Source organism: Odocoileus virginianus, chromosome 25 (assembly GCF_023699985.2).
Source record: "Odocoileus virginianus isolate 20LAN1187 ecotype Illinois chromosome 25, Ovbor_1.2, whole genome shotgun sequence".
Classification (NCBI taxonomy): Eukaryota; Metazoa; Chordata; class Mammalia; order Artiodactyla; family Cervidae; genus Odocoileus; species Odocoileus virginianus.
In genome coordinates this window covers 21,190,725-21,213,106 of record NC_069698.1, presented here as the reverse complement: position 1 = coordinate 21,213,106, position 22,382 = coordinate 21,190,725, and the positions used below count along the sequence as shown (strand labels likewise).

At 35.9% G+C, this 22,382-nt stretch overlaps 1 protein-coding gene across 3 annotated transcripts in view; it reads left to right on the top strand.

Annotated features, from left to right (window-relative positions):
- CADM2 (cell adhesion molecule 2) overlaps positions 1-22,382 on the top strand; it is a 1,205,421-nt gene that overhangs the window by 871,206 nt on the left and 311,833 nt on the right. The window lies entirely within an intron of this gene.

The window sequence follows — 22,382 nt, the reverse complement described above, 5'->3', positions numbered from 1 at the left end:
TTTTTTCTTTTTCTGTAGAAGCATATCTCCATTAGTGGAAAAAGAAGACTCTATGAAACTCTTTAGAGATTTTTTTTTTCTCTATAAAACTCTTCAAGAACACTCATCTTCTACACTTCAAAGCCTTTCTCCTGTCATACTGTTCTTAATAGGTCTCAATATTGTTAGGTTTTAAAATAAAAGCACAGAAAAGTTCATTGTATTCTTCTTTTAATCAACTTTATCTCATTTATGTCTAGACAGCCATTAAAAAAAAATAAGCACACAGCATTGCCAAAAGAAAATGAAGCAGGCAAAACAGCTTAAATTGTCCTTGTCTCTCCTTTCTAGTCAATTTAGTTTTCTACCCAGGTTTCTGATGGGTATCTGTGTTTGTGCAGGAACTCTGTATCTACTCCAGCTGAATACTCACTTATCTGAGTCTAATAATATCAGGGCTCTAGATGTAAATGGGATGAGGAGACGAGGGGAAAGAGAGATTGTGTTAGTCATACTGCATATGGCTCAGTTTTACTTGATCTGAAAAGCCTTCTCTGGCTGATTTACTCACCCTTTCAGCAGCTATCCTCAAGCCCTTCCCAACTGGGTGGCTTTCTTTTATACACTCTCAGGATCCTCTATCCTTCCTCTCGCATAACACTTACCACAATTGATTGTCTCTATTTATAAGTTCCTTTATCTTCAAAAACTGCAAGAAATGCTACTAGACTCTAATGCAGTGCCTAGTAATCCCTAGGTATTCACTGTATGTCTTCAGAATAAATGACTTATGAAGATATTCAAGTAGCACACGTAAATGAATCCAAGCCTAAAATGTGCTATAAATGTAAGGCTAAAAGTATCAATCATGAAAACAATAATAGCTAACTCTTAGTGAGCACTTACTAAGTGCAGATGCAATTTCTAACCACTTTCAGCTATTATCTCATTTTATCTTTATTACAACCCGAGAAGAGAATTGCTATGAGTTTCATTGTTATGAAAATAATTTGCATGATAATTGTTCTTCTGATATCTCCACTTTCCTAGTATAATCTATTTATTTTTCCTACTTATCTTCCTATTATTAAATGCTTTAATGAAGTGCAAATAAACTTTGTTATAAATTGCCAACCTAAAAAGAGTATTACCTGCTCTAAAATAGATACAATTTAAGATATATCTGTATCTTAGAACACTTGGTAGAAAATGACATTAAAAAAAAATATTGGCAGGAAAGTACATGCAGTAAGTAAAAGAATAGACACATTTTGTGTATTTCTGTATGATGCACCAGAGAGAAGGCATACCACCACAAAGCCACTTTCATTAAACTCAGAATGTTTTTATATGCAGATGTTCAGAAATCTAGTTGGGAATAGAGTAAAGTAAATGTATCATGAGTCCATCATTCCATCTTTTTCAGTTCCAAATGCAAACATTTACTTATATTTGAATTATTTCTGATTGTATAGTTAGAAGGATTTGAAGATACATTTGATATCAGGTTTTTACTGCTGTTGTTAATATTTCTTATTTGTTCTATTTATTGTGTTTGTTTTAATATCTAACTGTTCTGTTTTCTATTTATTAATGATCAGGAGTGAAGTGCAAACTTGTTTCTTTAAGGTGATTTTTTTTTTCCCTCCACACACTACTCTTGTCATTCTCTATTAGATATGATTGTAAGCACTTCTAAAGATATTCTGAGAAATTTGTTGATCTATTTTATGACACTTTTTATGTTCCTCTTCCTTTTAATATCAAAGTTCAACCTTAATCATACATTTCTATTTTGCTGAAAATGTCTAGTGATTTTCTTGCTAACTCCATAAACTTCAGGATGTGTTTTCATATTGACTGAGTTCTTTTTGACTCCTGGGTTGCATTTTCTGAAGCATGAATGCTGTCTTCTCCGCTTCTTAATTTTGTGAGGTCATCCCCTAACCTTTCTAAAATGTTCTACTTGTCCCTCTGTCTTTATTCCTGCACATGTAAACCTGGGAACAAAGCTAAATTGTTACAGCATACAGACTGAACATACATTCTTCCTCTTTTGTTTTTGTTTTTGCTTTTTTTTAAAAATTTTTCTTTTTGGAGTGTTATTTGTATCACCATTCTATGCTAATTTTAGGGGATATTGTTTGTTCTTAAACTTTTCATTGTATGTTGGAGTATAGCATTGTTGTGTAGTTTCAGGTATACAACAAAGTGATTCATGTATGCATATGCATTGCAGGCTGTGTCTCCTGCACTGGAGGCAGATTCTTTACCCTCTGAGCTACAGGGAAGTCCCATACATGTACACGTATCTATTATTTTTCAAATCCTTTACCCAATTAAGTTGCTACAGAATATTGAGCAGAGTTCTCTGAAACACTATTCCTCTTGATTTCTTGCCACATTTGAAACATTCTGTAATTCACTGAAGATAACTGTGAGTTACAGCATTAGGCATTATGGCAAATATATTCAATATTCAATTTTTATGTTCTTAAAATATACTTGTAGTACATATGAAAAATAGAATGAGAAACATTTTTATTATTTCTTTTTCCGGTGGTAAGAAGAACTAGATCTTTCAGCTTGACAGTTTTATAGTTTAATAAATCTATTTTATTAAGCCGATTTTAAAGTTTTATTAACCTATTTTAAGGTTGAAAAAATGTCAAATGCAGTGGTGCAAGATAATTAGAGTTTTGGACACTGCTCTGATGTTGCTGTGACACTGAGAGAGAAAAAAATTGGATGATTATTTTATCTCCTAATCTACTAAGCTACTTTCCCCCCATGCTATCAGCATGATTATCTATAGGAGAACAAACATTAAACTTCAAACAACTCATAATTTAATAAGCTGAGTATAAAGTTGATTCATGACATGTAAACACAACTCTCTTTCTCAGAAGACTTATTACAAAATTAGATATAAATATTGAATTTGGAGTTCAGAAAAGAGAGAAATTCAATATTAACTAAAATAAGAGCAATATATCTTTTTAAAAAAGTAATTAGGAATCTTGAGAATAGGAATGAAAGAATGTAGATTAAATTTGGGAAAGGTAAACTATGGAGATTCAGTCAGAACTAAGAAACTCCACAGCTGAGGTAAGAAGGGAATAGTGGCAGTGGGTGTGAAAAGGCATCTAAATTTCACCCTCACTTTAACCCCTAACCCTAACATCTAACCCTAATCCTGTCTCTAGTCAATGAACCTAAAACTTGGGGAAGGAGCATGTCTGGGAAGGAAAAGGACGAAATATGCCTGATCATAAAGTGAGACAGTTGTAAACTGAGCTTCATTTTTCCAAAAGAAAGTAGTTTTCAAATGTTTTTAGTCTTTTGAATTTTAGCCTCTTAAAGATACTCTTGTCATGGTTAGATATAGTCTTGTAGTAGTTACTTATCAATGTAATAATCCATATATATAAATAGCATATTTATAAAATCCATTAATAAATGGTACTTTATGAATAATTCTCATAGTTCAAAGATGTTTTAGTCAAAGTTCTCAAGTATAATTTATCTTTGATGTCAGAGTCTTGCTGTCACTGAAGCCACCTGCATCATCTAGCATGATTTTCTTAGAGCAAAGCTTCACATTTATCCAAGTTATTTAAGATATTACAGCACATTTTGATTTGATCCTAACACTGGAAATTTTAGTGCATGTCTAAAATATCTGTTTTTCATAATTTATACGAGGTAATCACTTAATATGGGCTTCCCTTGTGGCTCAGCTGGTAAAGAATTTGTCTTCAATGCAGGAGACCTGGGTTCAATCCCTGGGTTAGGAAGATCCCCTGGAGAAGGGAAAGGCTACCCACTCCAGTATTCTGGTCTGAGGAATTCTATGGACTGTACAGTCCATGGGGTTGCAAAGAGTTGGACACTACTGAGAAGCTTTCAAAATTACTTAATATATTTCTTTGATAACCATCCCTTGCAATTATCGTCATACACTTATGATTAAGTCCATGTTAAAATCTACTTTTATTGTTCTATTTGTAAAGTTTGTGTCAGGTGATTTCCAAAAGAGTTCAGAATTAGCACTAAATGAGGTTATTTGTTAAACATGTAGAGCCTTTACAAGAACTGCTATCCACAGTGTGTGAGTGTGAATGTTGTTCATTTGTGTTCAAGAATTCTCCAGGCCAGAATACTGGAGTGGGTAGCCTTTTCTATCTCCAGCGAATCTTCCCAACATAGGGATGGAACCCAGGTCTTCTGCACTGCAGGCAGATTCCTTACCAGCTGAGACACAAGAGAAGCCCAAGAATATTGGATTGGGTAGCCTATCTCTTCTCCAGCAGATCTTCCTGACTCAGGAATGGAACTGGCACCTCCTGCATTGCAGGAGGATTCTTTACCAGCTGAGCTATTAGGGAAGCCCACAGTAACTTCTTCTTTTTTTTTTTTTTAATTGAGGTGTAGTTGGATGTGGGCTTCCCCAGTAGCTCAGAGGCAAAGAATCTGCTTGCTGATGCAGGAGATGCTGGTTCAATTCCTGGGTCAGGAAGATCCCCTGGAGAAAGAAATGGTAACCCTCATTCTTGCTTGAGAAATGCCATGGATAGTGGAGACTGGTGGTCTACAGCCCATGGGGTCACAAAAGAGTCGGACATGACTTAGTGACTAAACAACAAAAACAATAATTAGATGTACACTGTTATATATGTCAGGTATATAACATAATGACTCTCAGGTTTTAAAGTTTACACTCTATTTACAGTTATTATAAAATATTGGCTCTATTTTGCTTTATTTCTTTTATTATACAATGCATCCTTGTAGCTTATTTATTTTATACATAGCAGCTTGTACCTCTTAACCCTCTACCGCTATCTTGACCCGACCCTACACCCTCCCCACTGGTAACCACAAGCTTGTTCTTTATATCTGTGAGCCTGTTAACAGAGGAGTGGACAGTGTGATGGAAAATAGCAAGGGACATGGTACTACCCCATGGTTGGTAACAGGAAAGTTGTTATCAACCTTCAGTCTTAAAATGAACTAGAGGAGATAATGATTTCCAAGATAAGAAAGAAATAGTATAGGAAGGTCCACCTTTAAAGTTGAAAACTAGCTGGATATGACTCTATAGGAAGTGACATTCTGACCTCTCTCTGATTTCCTTTGCTCTGATTTCCGGGAAGGGTCCTGTATTTGTCTAACTTAAGTAGAAGAGCCTTAAACCCCAACCTGTAAGCCAGCCTCCAAGGGCAGAAACAGGATAAGGGTAGAATGTGGGCTATAGATCCAGGTGTGGATCTCTCAAAGGGAAAATTTTAATCCCTCTCACTCTTTGAATGTGTGTATATAAAGAATAGCCAGGAGAGACAAGAAAGCCTTCCCCAGTGATCAATGCAAAGAAATAGAGGAAAACAACAGAATGGGAAAGACTAGAGATCTCTTCAAGAAAATTAGAGATACCAAGGGAACATTTCATGCAAAAGTGGGCTCAATAAAGGACAGAAATGTTATGGACCTAACAGAAGCAGAAGGTATTAAGAAGAGGTGGCAAGAATACACAGAAGAACTGTACAAAAAAGATCTTCATGACCCAGATAGTCACAATGGTGTGATCACTCACCTAGAGCCAGACATCCTGGAATGTGAAGTCAAGTGGGCCTTAGAAAGCATCACTAAGAACAAAGCTAGTGGAGGTGATGGAATTCCAGTTGAGCTATTTCAAGTCCTGAGAGATGATGCTGTGAAAGTGCTGCACTCAATCTGCCAGCAAATTTAGAAAACTCAGCAGTGTTTTCCTTTTCCAGGACTGGAAAAGGTCAATTTTCATTCCAATCCCTAAGAAAGGCAATCCCAAAGAATGCTCAGACTACAGCACAATTGCACTCATCTCACACGCTAGTAAAGTAATGTTCAAAATTCTCCAAGCCAGGCTTCAGCAATACGTGAACCTAGAACTTTCAGATGTTTAGGCTGGTTTTAGAAAAGGCAGAGGAACCAGAGATCAAATTGCCAATATCCGCTGGATCATCAAAAAAGCAAGAGAGTTCCTGAAAACCATTTATTTATGCTTTATTGACTATGTCAAAGCCTTCGACTGTGTTTGGTCACAATAAACTGTGGAAAATTCTGAAAGAGATGGGAATACCAGACCACCTGACCTGCCCCTTGAGAAACCTGTATGAAGGTCAGGAAGCAACAGTTAGAACTGGATATGGAACAGACTGGTTCCAAATAGGAAAAGGAGTACATCAAGGCTGTATACTGTCACCCTGCTTATTTAACTTATATGCAGAGTACATCATGAGAAACGCTGGGCTGGAAGAAGCACAAGCTGGATTTAAGATTGCCGGGAGAAATATCAATAACCTCACATATGCAGATGACACCACTCTTATGGCAGAAAGTGAAGAGGAACTAAAAAGTGATGAAAGTGAAAGAGGAGAGTGAAAAAATTGGCTTAAATCTTAACATTCAGAAAACTAAGATTATGGCATCTGGTCCCATCACATCATGGGAAATAGATGGGGAGACAGTGGAAACAGTGTCAGACTTTATTTTTTGGACTCCAAAATCACTGCAGATGGTCACTGAAGCCATGAAATTAAAAGACACTTACTCCTTGGAAGGAAAGTTATGACCAATCTAGACAGCATATTAAAAAGCAGAGACATTACTTTGCCAACAAAAGTCCATCTGGTCAAGGCTATGGTTTTTCCAGTAGTCAAGTACGGATGTGAGAGTTGGACTGTGAAGAAAGGTGAGCACTGAAAAATTGATGTTTTTGAACTGTGTTGTTGGAGAAGACTCTTGAGAGTCCCTTGGACTGCAAGGAGATTCAACCAGTCCATCCTAAAGGAGATCAGTTCTGGGTGTTCATTGGAAAGACTAATGCTGAAGCTGAAACTCCAATCCTTTGGCCACCTCATGCAAAGAGTTGACTCATTGGAAAAGACCCTGATGCTGCGAGGGATTGGGTGCAGGAGGAGAAGGGGATGACAGTGGATGAGATGGCTGGGTGGCATCACTGATTCGATGGGCACGAGTTTAAGTAAACTCTGGGAGTTTGTGATGGACAGGGAGGCTGGCGTGCTGTGATTCATGGGGTCGCAAAGAGTCGGACACAACTGAACGACTGAACTGAACTGAATATGCCTCTGTGATAACAAAATACCTCAGGCTGTTTCCAAATTCACTGATATTTGGAATTTGGATTCTGGCTATATTAAATTTTTGAATCCAGAAAGAGAAAAGGCAAAGAATTACGTGGGAAGACAGCATCCACTCTTTTGCCTCTTGTCTAATAAGCCACTAAAGTGTAATTGCCTAACTTCAAACACTAATAGCCAGATTGCCCCACCTGTGGGAAGGATACGAGTCCTGGATATTTTATTCTTCAAGAAATTATTTGGTGCAAAAGTAATTATGGTTTTGCTTTGCTGAACCTTTCTGTTTAATATTGGAATACATTCTTAAATGTGGCTATGCCATATACAAATTTAATGCTCATTTCTCACTTTATAGATTATTTTTGCTAATATCATTACTTGCTGCTTATATTTATTTTATACTATAGAAATGATGTTATACAAAAAGCAAATTTGAGCAATTTTTTAATTTGAGTTCAAAACGGGTCGTAAAGCAATGGAGACAACTCAAAACATAATGACGCATTTGGCTCAGGAACTACTAACAAATGTACAGTGCAGTGGTGGCTCAAGAAATTTTGCAAAGGAGACAAGAGCCTGGAAGATGAGGAGTATAGCGAGTGGCTGGCCATTGGGAGTTGACAACAACCAATTGAGAGGATCATTGAAGCTAATCTTACAGCTACATGAGAAATTGAAGAACTCAGTGTTGATTATTTCATACCATTAAGCATTTGGAGTAAATTGGCAAGGTGAAAAAACTTTACATGGATGCCTCATAAACTGACTGCAAATCAAAAAAAAAAAAATTGTCATTTTGAAGTGGCCTTTTCTCTTATTCTATGCAACAACAATCCATTTCTCAATTGGATTGTGTCTTGTGACAAAAAAAAAAAGGATTTTATATGACAACCAACAAAGACCAGATCTTTTCTGGGATGAATGGAGAAGAAGCTCCAAAGTACTTCCCAAAGTCAACCTTAAAAAAAAGGGGGGAGGGGGATGGGCATCAAGGTCACTGTTTGGTGGTCTGCTGCTGGTCTGATCCATTACATCTTTCTGAATTCAGGCAAAATTAAATTGATGAGATGCATCAAAAACTGCAACTGCAGCTGGCATTTGTCAACAGAATGGACCCAATTCTTCCCCATGACAATGCCCAGCTACTTGTTCCACAAGCAGTGCTTCAAAAGTTGGATGAATTGGATTACAAAGTTTTGCCTCATCCACCATATTTACCTGACCTCTTGCCAACTGACTACCACTTCTTCAAGCATCTCGATAGCTTCTTGCAGGGAAGATGTTTCCACAACAAGTAAGAGGCAGAAAATGTTTTCCAAGAGTTGGTAGAATCCAGAAGCATGGGTTTTTATGCTACAGTAACAAACAAACTTATCACTCCTTGATAAAAATGTGTTGATTGTAATGGTTCCTATTTGGATTAATAATATGTGCTTGAGCCTAGTTATAATGATTTAAATTTCATGGTCTGAAATTGCAATTACTTTTTCATCAGCCTAATGAAAAATTCTTTAAGTTGGTTCAGATAGTAAAGAATCTTGCCTACAATAAAGGAAACCCAGTTTCAATCCCTAGGTCAGGAAGATTCCCTGGAGGACGAAATGACAACCCATTCCAGTATTCTTGCCTGGAGAATCCCATGGACAGAGGAGCATGGTGGGCTTTAATCCCTGTGGTCACAGAGAGTCAGACAGACTAAGTGACTGAACATACAAATAAAGAGGTTTCATTGTGTAAATATAGAGTTTGGGTAACAAAAATAATTTTCAAAAATAAATTAATTATTCAGTTATCGAATGTGGAAAAAATAATAATGTGGAGAATGCTGGTCAACTACAGTAGATAAATGAAAAGAATATCAAAGCAGAGGCTGAATAATAAATTGACTTGAAAAAATGAGCAGTAGACTTTCCAGGATTGCCTGTGGTAAATTATTTTTTTACTGGGTAGGTATACATAAAAGATGTGCACAGAGATATTTTTGTCATGCAGCTGCTAAAGTAGGCAAGTCTGCTTCCTATGATTGATGATATTGTTTTTCCTTTTAATATGACAGAATCTGTTAAAAACAAAACAACTGGGCTCCCAGGGATATTGGAAGTTGTATGTAAAAGATACATGGTTTATATGTGATATTCAACACAACAAATACTTTAAAAATGCTGTTCTTTATTAGAAAAGGAGTAATACAATCCTGGCTTTGATGAGGCAAGAGAAAGAGCAAGCTATAAAGAGATGTAAAAGGAGGTACAAGAGGAAAGAGCTTCCATGCCTTCTCCTTACATTCCACCTTATAGCTCTGATGTAGTTAGTAATCTGAAAGCTCTCTAAACCTGTCGTATAAAAGTTTTTATTGAGATTTCATTACGTAGGCACGATCAGTTAAAGAATAGCCATGTGATCAAACACCTTTAGATGTTTCCTATCCATTGGAGACGGCAAAGTGGGGCTGAAAATTCCAGTCCTCTAATCATTTGACCAGCCCCTCCTTTGAAGCTATTGAAGTGCCCAGTTAGCCGTCTTGTTAGCATAAACTCTAATAGGATTGAAAGTAGTTTGTTTTGAAAAACGAAAGAAATGTATGTCATTCAGGGATTTCAAAATTCCAAGCATTTTTTAAGTTCTTCCAGTAGGTTCCTGGGACAAGGATCTATCTCTATCTATATCATCTATATCTATATACCATAGCATAAGAAGGTACTTATTGGTTTAGAAGCCTGATATAGATAGATATAGATATAGATATCTATATCTATCTATATCTATATCTATCTATATATTTATATATAGATCTATCTATATACCACAGCATAAGAAGGGACTTATTAGTTTAGAAGCCTGAAAATCCAGGCTAAATCTGGCTTTAGACATAACTGTTCACATAAGTGTTCAAATAATGCCATTATCATTGTATCTCTCTCTTTTAAAAATAACTTTAATAATTTTATTTGTATGTTTGGCTGTTTTGGTTCTTCATTTCTGTGAAGGCTTATCTCTAGCTGTGAGAGATGGGTTCTGTCTAGGAACAGTGAGCAGGCTTCTCATTATGGTGGCTTCTTTGGGTGTATGGGCTTCAGCAGTTGCAGATCTCTGGCCTGGTATTTGTGGCTCCTGGGGTCTAGGGTACAGGCTCAATTGTTGTGGTGCGTGGACTGAGCTGCTCCCCAGCACATGGGATTTTACTGGATCAGAGATCAACCTGTGGCCCTGTGTTGCCAGGCAGGTTCTTCACCACTGAGCCATCAGGGGAGGCTTGTATCTCTTTCTTGGCAAATTTTAGCTCTACTTTTTGCTAACTGCACTTTATCCCTAGATGATCTCTGACCAGAGTAGGGAATGATGGATTCTTATAGTTCCAGGTTACATGGTTGTCTCTTCCAAAGTCAGAAAGTCAAAATGAGAGAAAATAAGATTCATGCCTGTGCATGCACTCTCTCTCCTCTCTCTTTTTCCTTATCTCCCACACACATTCCCTCCTTCCCCCCTTCTCTTTGTGTGTTTCCATAAATCTCTGAAGGCAGAAGAAAGAAAGGAAAACCACTAGACCATTCAGGTATGACAAAAATCAAATCTTTTATGATCATGCAGTGGAAGTGACAGATTCATGGGATTAGATCAGATAGATTGCCTGAAGAGCTATGGACAGGTTCCTAACATTGTACAGGAGGCAGTGATCAAAAGTATCCCCAAGAAGAAGAAATGCAAAAAGGCAAAATGGTTGCCTGAGGAGGACTTACAAACAGCTGAGGAAAGAAGAGAAGCAAAAGGCAAAGGAGAAAAGGAAAGATACATTCATTTGAATGCAGAGTTCCAAAGAATAGCAAGGAGAGAGGAAAAAGCCTTCCTCATGGATCAGTGCATAGAAATAGGGGAAAACAATAGAACAGGGAAGACTAGAGATCTCTTCAAGAAAACTTGAGATATCAAGGGAACATTTCATGCAAAGATGGGCACAATTAAGAAAAGAAGCTGTTAGGTATGGACCTAATAGAAGCAGAAGATGTTAAGGAGAGGTGTCAAGTATACATAGAACTATACAAAAAAAAAGGTCTTAATGACCCAGATAACCATGATATTGTGATCACACAACTAGAGCCGGACATCCTAGAGTGCAAAGTCAAGTGGGTCTTAGGAACCATCATTATGAACACAGCTAGTGGAGGTGATGGGATTCTGAGTTATTTCAAGTCACAAAAGATGATACTGTGAAAGTGCTACATTCAATATTCCAGCAAATTTGGAAGACTCAGCAGTGGCCACAGGACTGGAAAAGGTCAGTTTTCATTCTAATCCCATAGAAAGGCAATGTCAAAGAATGCTCAAACTGCTGCACAGTTGCACTCATCTCTCATGCTGGCTAAGTAATGCTCAAAATTCTCCAAGTTAGGCTTCAACAGTTCATGAACTGAGAACCCCCAGGTGTTCAAGATGGATTTAGGAAAGGCAAATGAACCAGAGATCGAATTGTCAACATCCGTTGGATCACAGAAAAAGCAAGAGGATTCCAGGAAAACATTTACTTCTGCCTCATTGACTACACTAAAATCTTTGACTGTGTGGATCACAACAAACTGGATAATTCTTAAAGAGATGGGAATACCAAACCACCTTAGCTGCCTCCTGAGAAATCTGTATGCAGGTCAAAAAGCAACAGATAGAACCGGACATGGAACAATGAACTGGTTCCAAATAGGGGAAGGAGTGTTTCAAAGCTGTATATTGTCACCCTGATTATTTAACTTTTATGCAGAGTACATTATGTGAATTTCCAGGCTGGATGAAGCACAAGCTACAATTAAGATTTCTGAGAGAAAAATCAATAACCTCAGGTATGCAGATGACTCCACTCTCATGGCAGAAAGTGAAGAAGAACTGAAGAGCCTCTTGATGAAAGTGACAGAGGAGAGTGAAAAAGCTGGCTTAAAACTCAACATTCAAAACAGATCTTGGCATACGGGCCCATAACTTCATGGCAAATTGATGGGGAAACAATGAAAATAATGAGAAACTTTTTTTTTTTTTTGGCTCCAAAATCACTGCAGATGGTGACTGCAGCCATGAAATTTAAAGACGGTTGCTCCTTGGACCCTAGACAGCCTATTAAAAAGCAGAGACATTACTTGATCCACAAAGGTTCATATAGTCAAATGTATGGTTTTACCAGTAGTCAGGTATGGATGTGAGAGTTGGACCATAAAAAAAGCTGAGCGCCAAAGAATTGATGCTTTTGAACTGTGGTGTTGGAGAATATTCTTGAGAGTCCCTTGGACTGCAAGGAGATCAAACCAGTCAATCCTAAAGAAAATCAAATCTGAATACTCAATGGAAGGATTGATGCTGAAACTGAAGCTCCAATACTTTGGCCACCTGATGCAAAGAACTGACTCATTAGAAAAGACCCTGATCCTGGGAAAGTTTGAAGGCAGGAGGAAAAGGGGATGAGAGAGGATGAGGTGGTTGGGTGGCATCACCGCCTCGATGGACATGAGTTTTAACAAGCCTCAGGAGTTAGTGATAGACAGGGAAACCTGGCGTGCTGCAGTCCATGGGGTCTCAAAGCATTGGACACGACAGAGTGACTGAACTGAACTGAACTGAAGACAAATTTTGGCCACTTTGGGCCATGTGTCTTCTCTAGACTAATTACCATTTCAGAAGAATTGGGATTGTTTGCTTTGGAAGGAATCAGAAACAAATGATTGCCTTTTGACACTCCCAAGCCCCACCTATTTTGATGAATTGCAGTAGCTGAAAGTAAAGGATGCAAGGGAGAACAGAAACTAGTAAATGTCCACTGCAAGTCTTTTGGAGATATTTCCCTGAAGCATCATCTTTAATGAAGAAAAGAAGGCAATAATAAGACACTGAGCAGTATGTAGACCTTGAGGCAATTAAAGAAATAGAGAGTAAAACCTGGAGTATTAGAGTTAGTCATTAAATATTAGTGAGAATAAATATTTCATAAATATCTCTCAGTTATTTTTATAAAAAGCTACAAAAGTATGCTTTATTGCTTCTAACAGTCTTCCTCTTTCCAGAAATTTTTAAATGTCTTTGCAAAAATAAACCTGTGTTACTAAGTAGCCACTTCAGTTTCAAGATGAAGTTAATGTTTTGATTTTAAGCTTTGCTTTAAAATTAGAAAAATAATTTCCTTCAGTCTTTGAAAGGAACTATTAATTTAGCATGATAATTAAACAAACTGAGAATTATGTTTCTGCTCAGCATGTGATGTTTCTTGTTTATAAATTTGTTTTTAAGGATTTTTGAAGGAGCTGATTAATTTTGATAAAAATCTTCTAGATCTCTAAAATAGGAGGGTGAATCTTTCCATGAGTCCTTCAACTTCTTATTTTGAAATGACATGCATTTAATGACTTATAGCAATTAGGGGTATTTATTTTTTCTTTTAAAAATAGATTTCAGTGAATTTTTTTTTTAATGTGAAAAACAGCAAGGTATGTAATTATATTCATTATGGTTTGGCAATAAGATAGCAAAAGTAATTTCTAAATGACAAGATTGTTACGAGATGCATAATATATGAAAGCATTTAATGTGGAATAGACATATGAATAATTTATTCAACTACATTGGTCACAATAACTCTACTTCATATTATATTTATCCAAGTATGATATTTGTAAAAAAAAGTCATGTGATAATTGCTTGATATTTTGATCTTGACATTGTGTCTTAAATTTATTTTTCAGATATATAGACACTATATAAAATATGAAATCTATTAGACTAATGTGAAATAATTGCTATTCTTTCAAATTGTTTTAGCATAGATAGTGAGATTATAAAGTTTTTTAGTCAATTATTTTGATCCATTTGAACATTATTGACTAGTTCCCTGTCATAGAAAATGGATTTCTTTTTTATTTTTAATTTCTTTAACTCTGTGATTTTAAGAACTTTAAGGTTATTTCCAAAGTTGAAAATGTAACATATAGAAAAATTTTGTATAATTGAATCTCCTGCACAGTAGAAAGAGTAGGATACCATGGTTTTAATAAAAATGTCATTTCAGTTAAATCATTGATTTATGTTTGGGTTATATGAGCTCAAGAGAGGAAGATTATCTTCAGTGGAAATTGTTGAATATTAGCTGTTTATGGCTTCATAAAATATTAAACAAATGATAGTCTCCATTAATAGAATTTGCCATGTACTTAGACTTAAATACAGCAAAAATTAGGAGAAGGTTAACATTTATAATGTACTTGAAATATTATATGAAAGGAACTAAAGATAAAAGTTTGATTTGTATATGTGTATTTCTTCATCCTTTTCTGTACTCATGCATTCAATTTTTTTTTTAATTAAGCAGCTACTAAGTGAAAGGCAAATTGTGCTAAATCATTGGAGTATGAAAGTAGAGAAACAGTCCATATATTTCAGGAACTTACAGTTGAAGTGGCACAAAGACCTTGATTTTGATTTTATGAAGCAAATAATATGACCAGTGAGATAGATAATTAAATGGATAATTCAAATAAAGTGTGATACATTTTAGAGATTTATAGTCTTTGGATGTTATAGAAACAAAAGTAGAGGCATTTTTCATAGACTGGAGTAAGAGCTTGAATAAGAGGAGTGACAAAGAGTAAGCTTTGAAAGACTGATAGAAGTTGAGACAAATGCCAAGAGAAAGGGCTAAAGAAGACACATGCATTAGAAAGAGTCATAGTGTTGTAGATTCTGGTGACTTTTTTTTTTTTTTTTTATATAATGACGTAAGTGTATGGAACAGAGAATAGAATGAAAGGAAAAGAGGCTGGAGAGTGAAGGATCATTCAGATACTAACGGAGGATTTTCAATTTAATCTTCATGATCCATTGTTGTCATTATTGTTCAGTCTCTAAGTTGTGTCATACTCTTTGTGACCCTACGGACTGCAGCGCACCAGGCTTTCCTGTCCTTCACTATCTCCCAGAGTTTGCTCAAACTCATGTCCATTAAGTCAGTGATGCTATCTAACCATATCATTGGGCTCTTTTCCAATTTTTGGCTCTTCACATCAGGTAGCCAAAGTACTGGAGCTTTAGATTCAGCACCTGCCATTCCAATCAATATTCAGGGTTGAAATTCTTTAGGATTGATGAGTTTGATCTCCTCATTGTCCAAGGGACTCTCAAGAGTCTTCTCCAGGATCACAACTCCAAAGCATCAATTATTTGTCATTTAGCCATCTTTACAGCCCAACTCTCGTATTCATAAATGACTACCAGAAAAGCCACAGCTCTGACTATACGGATATTTATTGGAAAAGAGATGTCTTTGCTTTTTAATACGCTCTCTAGGTTTGTCATAGATTTCCTCTCAAAAATCAAGTCTCTTTTAATTTTGTCACTGCAGTCACCATCCACAGTGATTTTGAAGCCCAAGAAAATAAATCTTCTGCTTTTTCCCCTTCTATTTGCCCTGAAATGATGGGACAAAATGCTATGATTTTAGCTTTTTGAATGTTGAGTTTTAAGCCAGTTTTTTCAATGATTCATTTTTTAATTAGTAAATGACCTATTCAAATTTCTTCCCTGGTGGTTCAGATGGTAAAAAATCTCTCTGCAATGCAGGAGACCCAGGTTTGATCCCTGGGTCAGGAAGATATCCAGGAGAAAGGAATTGCTGCCCACTCCAGTAATTTTGCCTGGAGAATTCCATGGACAGAGGAGCCTGACAGGCTACATTCCAAGTAGTCGGAAAGAGTCAGACACAACTGAATGACTAACACTATTCAAATTTATGTTTTAAAATGATTTCTAGGTAATAGAGGCTTGCTTTATCCTAGACCAGCCAAATTTAGTAAGTGGAAGTTTTATTTCACCAGGGTGTGGGAAGGATGTAAACTACTGCAGACCAACAGATGGAAAAGTGTAAAGTTGAGTTGCTTTATTTGTTTTTTAATTACTACAGATATATTACTGGCTTGGCAGTACTCACTTAGAGACAAAGGGAGGTAGAAAAACAATAATGGACAGGGATATATATATATATATACTGAAGAGTGTTTTCTTGGTAGCGCAGGGTTCAGTAAATTAGCGCCAGGTTGATACTGTCACATAATTTGCTGGTAGGAGTACGACAGAGCAGCTTGTAAGAACAGATGAGCCAGGGCACAAATAAAGCAATGAACATAAATCAGAGAAACTTAATTTAGCATTGGACATCTAGATGGTGGTCAGTGAGCTGATCATTATTACCATACTGCCATGCACAGAGGAGACAAAAAATATTTGTTGATGGTAATTATAAACTCAGAAAGAAACATGACTAGCATTTCCCACCCCCATTTAGGCTATCTTGGTCCGGGAAGCATTTAGATGTTTATTGTGATTAGTCAAAGGTGCTTTGCAGAGAACTGTTTTGATGATTATCTGGACTGTAAGGTACTTCAAAATATCATGTGTTTCATTTGAAAACAGGGCAAATTTATTTATGCAGTTTATTTTATTTCCAGCAGAATGTCTTATCTGTGTGTATTTCTGATGATTCAATATTTAGTTTGGTTTTATTTGAAAAAGAGGTTTATGTATACAATCCATTGAATTTAAGATAAATATTGCTAAATATGAGTGAGACTTTCAATTTAGCAATAGTCTCACCTAGGATTAATCTCTTTGACTACTATGCTGCCAATTTAACTTGTCAATCTCACATTAATTCCTCATTTTTTTTTTTTTTTTGTGCACTGCAAGTCTCAATGTTCTTGCTTGACTGTTGAAAATTTTGCCCATGTGTTTCTTTATTTTGCCAAAAAAAAAGAGAAAAAATATAAATATCATTTTAATGCATGATCCTGAGCATGAAAAGAATACAGTAGAGGTGGGTCACAAAAGCTAAAATAAATCATTTATATATGGTAAACTCAAACCTAATAACATTTACTTTAATAATAAGACATAGAACACTATTAGATATGTAGCTCAGCCTATTATTTGGGACAGATTCTCAGTCACTGTTTGACTTGAAACTCAAACAGAGGCTGATTTCATTTTTTTTAAGTCTAGAAAAAAATAACAATTGCATCAATTACAATAAATGCTCTGACTTTAATTTTTTTCATTATTGTTAGAAATTTTTTATCTGAATATAAAGGCATTGTTTGAATTCCTCTTTTGCAGTTGTTCATTCCTGCCTAACTCTCTCCTTCATTATCCCAACTTCCCTCAAGTACAACTATTTAAAATTCAAGTAAGAAAAAAAAAAAGAAACATGAAATTCAAGCCATTTGATTGTGGTGAAATACAGTTTACTACAATACCACACAACACAGTAAAGTAACTTATGCTATTTTATAAGCAATCATGATTACTCTTACATGTACATTTAGAAACACTGATCTCTAGAATTTTTCTGGTCTCTATTATTGTAGATGGCAATTAATTGTGGCATCAAGGAAGGGATAAATAGGTAAGTGGAAGGATTTGTATCCTGTTTATTCATAAGTTCACAATACACTTCTGCTTATATTCCACTAGCCATGACTATATCTGCACATGTATACCTGCAAGAGAATCCCAAAATACAATGTTTATACTTGGAGTCACATGCTGAGATAGGGCTGGAGAAAGGAAAGCAGATATTGAGAAATGATTAGCAGTCTCTACCACATATATTGCCTTGGGAATATTGTGTCCTGTCTCTACTTTGATGTTTGTTTTCTAGTTTTTAAGCAGCAGAATTACAAACTCTTTCTCCCATAGGCTTTCTCCAAATTCTATTATAAATATTTCCAATGAGAATAAAAAATGTATGGTAAATAAATGTACATTGTAAATATAAAAACTTTAAATAGCATACAGATTTATGAGAAAGTGACCCAAATACTTCTTTTCTTAGTCTGTTACTATTTCATAAAATATTATAAAGATCTTTTGTGATTATACTAGAGTGTTTTTTTATAATTTCATTTTTATAAAATAATCATCAATATACAATGTCAGATTTGTGAGAAATACAAAGTTTTCTGAACTCTCACTGCTCTGAAAGAAATGTTTTTCTAAAAATAAAATGTACATGTTGGGAAAATGTTCAAATCAATGTGCTATTAGTTATGTTCAAAATTCCATTACTGTTAATGAGATTTGCAGGCGTAACTTGCACTGCAAGTTTCTCTGAAATTTTTCCCAGCTGTGTTCTTAAAAGATGCGTACTTCTTCTTTTCCTTCCTTTTTAATTCATTTTATCAGAGCAGTTGCTTTTCAGTTTATCCATTTGTGTGTCAGTGGCATTTATCCTACATAAAATGTTGGACTTAAATGTAAAAGAAAAATACAGTGTGTGTCCATTACATGTGTATGAGTCACAAACAATTCATTGATATGAACTTTAGCACCTTAGCATAGTTCTGGCATGGAGCTACTGCATAATTCATTATAAAAGAACATGAAGCATTCAGAAGTCACTGTTCATTCAGGAATGTGCCAAAATATTAGCAGCACAAGGAAATGTGCTTTTTCCGTACATAATTTACACAAAGCAGCTAATACATTTTATGGTTCCTAATAGAGTTACTTTGGTCCCTTTACAGCTTTTTGGAAAAATTTAAAAAGTAATACATTAAGAGAAAGTATATTAAAACCAATTTTCATGGCATATCTTATTATTCTCTGTTTTGTATGCATTTCCTTGGAAGGCACTTAGTAGTGATTAAATTCATATTTCTTAAAAATATTTCTAAAATGTGTGAAATAGTCACATGATCTAAAATGCAAAACTGTAAAAGGTATATAGACTTTAAGATTTTTTAACATGATTTTTATCTCATCATCTTTTTCTTATACCACATGGACTTGCTACTTCCTAAGAAAGAGAAAGTTGATTTATATCATGCACAAGTCCTGCTGGCAATATTTTATATTATCAGAGTTCATGCCTTTGGCCATTATTTTAACTTGATTCTTTACAAAGCAGGAGCAAAAGTAGGAATAAGAATCATCTACAGAAACATTTGCAAAACACGTCTCACCACCACCACGGTCCCAAACTCTGCCTTACTGAGCCACACGTTTATCATAATTAGACATTTTGTGTTCTTTTGGTCTGGCACGTAAATAGGGCTGGGAACTTATTTTCTAAAAACTCTAAAACATGTTTATATTTTCCTTTAAAAAAATTATTACCAGATCCTTAAAAGGCAAAATATATATAATTTTTCTCCAAGTGTTAGTAGAGACACAACCAAAGTAAAAGCAATTAATTCTATGAATAAAAACTGTTAATCCTGTAAAATAAAATCTTGCAGGAAAGACAACATCATTGTACTGTCTTCCATACATATCAGGTTCTTAAGAACTGGTTCTGGTTCTTATGAACTCTGCTCTCAAGGAACTGATAATCTTCAACAGCTTTATGATGAGCACCCAAATATAAGTCAAACATTGGACAGTAATCTATATGGCCAGAGAAGAATTTGAGAATGGTTGCTAAATAAATTAAATGTTAGATAAAAGCAATGCACTAAGAATTTAAATTATATATCCTAGTAGAAAGGAACAATAACATTTGCCCATTGGTGGAATTCTCCAGGAAAGGACTCTGAGAGGACTCTCAGATAGAAATTTGCATGCAAAGGAAGCAGGATTGGCCAGAAGTCAAAGTTGAAATGCAGTCACAGCAAGTCTCAGTGGATCCATCCAAGGGTATAGAGCTAGGACAACTTTTAAAAGTTGTCCTATTTGTAGTCTTTCATGTGCTCATGGTTGGGTGTGTGTGTGTGTGACATCAGTGAGTTAGCTTCTTTTGACTGAAGACAAGTCCAAGCAAATGACACAGTTGAGAGTTGCTCAGTTATCCAGTTGGTGGGGGACGAGTGCCTCAGGCGTGATGTGGGATCTGGTGTGTGTGTTAGCCACGCAGTCATGTCTGACTCTTTGTGACTCCATGGACTGTAGCCCACCAGGCCCCTCTGTCCATGGGATTCTCCAGGCAAGAATACTGGAGTAGATTGCCATTTCCTTCTCCAAGGGATCTGGGATCTGGGGGATACCCATCAGTATCTGTTCTCCCTAGCTTACTTTAAGATAGGGAGTTGCTGGGCTTCTGTGGTAGCTCAGATGGTGAAGTATCTGCTTGCACTGTAGGAGACCCAGGTTCAATTCTTGGATTGGGAAGATTCCCTGGAGAAGGGAATGTCTATCCACTACAGTGTTCTTGCCTGGAGAATTCCATGGATAGAAGAATCTGGTGGGCCATGATTCAGACAGACAGACACCAGAGTGTCTGTGGCAGAGTCAGACACCACTGAGCGACTAACACAGGGAGTTGTGAGCGAATAACCTCAGTTTTGAAGAATTACCCAGTGAAAGGAGGAAGACATCTTAATTTGGGTTGGAAAGATTGTTCAAATAACTAGTGTATAATTTAAAATTTTAACACTGGAAATCCTTTACATGTGCCAGTGAGCCCAGGAACAAGTAATAGATGGTGGGAGAAGATAAGTTGTAGTCTAGTAGGAAACCCCACTTCATAAGGTAGATAGTCTGTGACAAATGAAAACAGAATCCTGTTAATAAACAAAGAGATGCCCTGGAGGCCCTTCACCATTTGGCACCAGTTATATATGTTCTCCACTGTTGCTTTTTTGACACCACTCCAATTTTTTTCTTAAACACTAATTATTTACTGGAATGAACACTAATTTCACAAACAAGATATTTCTCATGCTGCATTTCTACCTCCTTTTCTCCCATCCTTCAAGTCCTATCTCACTCCACATTTCCCCCCAAGCCTTCACTAGTATCCTCCCTCTTGAAACTCTTTCTTCCATTTCCTAATCACTCAAGGCAGGTTCCTGTCTCTTTTCCTTATCCTTTCCTCTCTCGTCCTTGACTATGATTCTTTTCTTATTTCTTTCTTTCTATAGATTCATAACCTATACATCAGACTGCAGAACAGCAGTTTCTACCCAAAGCTTTTTTTCAAAGAGCTTTACATTTGTTTTCTCTGTCCACACCTCTATCTTCTTTGCTGATATTTCTTGGTGATCTTAGTCACTACATCCTTTTTCACAATTATTCTCTTTTGCCTTCCTTTCTCTACTATGCACTATCTGACTTTTCTTGCCAGAATTCTGTCCTCCTTTATTATGTTTTAATAAGCATATTCTATGATTATGTAATTTTGATATAAATAGAGGGAATTAACAAAAGAATAAAATAATTTTATCATCTAGGGATATCTGCTATCATTATGTTGTTATTGCTGTTCAGTAGCTAAATCATGTCTGACTCTTTAAAACCCCACGGACTGCAGCACACCAGGCTTCCTTGTCCTTCACTATCTCCCAGAGTTCGTCCAAGTTCATGTCCATTGAGTTGGTGATGCTACCTAATCATTTCATTCTCTGCCATCCTTTTCTCCTTTTGCTTTCAATCTTTCCCAGAATCAGGGTCTTTTCCAATGAATTGGCTTTTCTCATCAGGTGACCAAAGTATTGGAGCTTCAGCTTCAGCTTTGGTCTTTCCAATGAATATGCAAGATTGATTTCCTTTAGGACTGACTGGATTGATCTCCTTGCTGTCCAAGGGACTCTCGAGTCTCCTTCAGCAACATAGTTTGAAAGCATCAGTTCTTCAGTGCTCAGCCATCTTTATGCTCCAACTCTCATATCTGTACATGACTACTGGAAAGACCATAACTTTGACTATATTTATCTTTGTCATTTCTTTGCTTTTTAATACACTGTCTAATCATTATGTTAGCATGTTCCTTTTCCTCTTTCTGCATTGTGTTAAAAATGCAATCCCAATTTTATGCCTAATTTGTATTTTTTTGGCTAAATTATTTAATTATTTTTCATATACTAAAAGTGGTTGTGAACACCATTTTTCTAGAAGAAAATAAAAGTGTTTGGACATACATTATACAGTACTCCATTCCATTCTGAAATATAATTTAAAATGAAATAATAAGTAATAGGACTGAAAAATTCAGGTAATCAGTTAAAAAGTATTAATGATTATCAGTAATAAATGGAGTCATGAAAAGATAGGAAGTTTGAAATTACAAATAGAAAGACATCGTGAATAAGCATACTGTGTATAAGGAAAAAGTAGATAAAGAATTTGTTAAGCAGCTAGATTATAGCTTAATAGTAACAAAAAGGAATAACTTTGTATACATAAACTTGAACAAGATGATCTGTGCTCAAAGTCAAATCTTTAGTACCAAGAGGTACTTACTATGCAACCAAACCTAAAATTAGCTTTTGAAAGACTTAACTACTTAATGAGGATTGTTTTCCTGTGTGACAT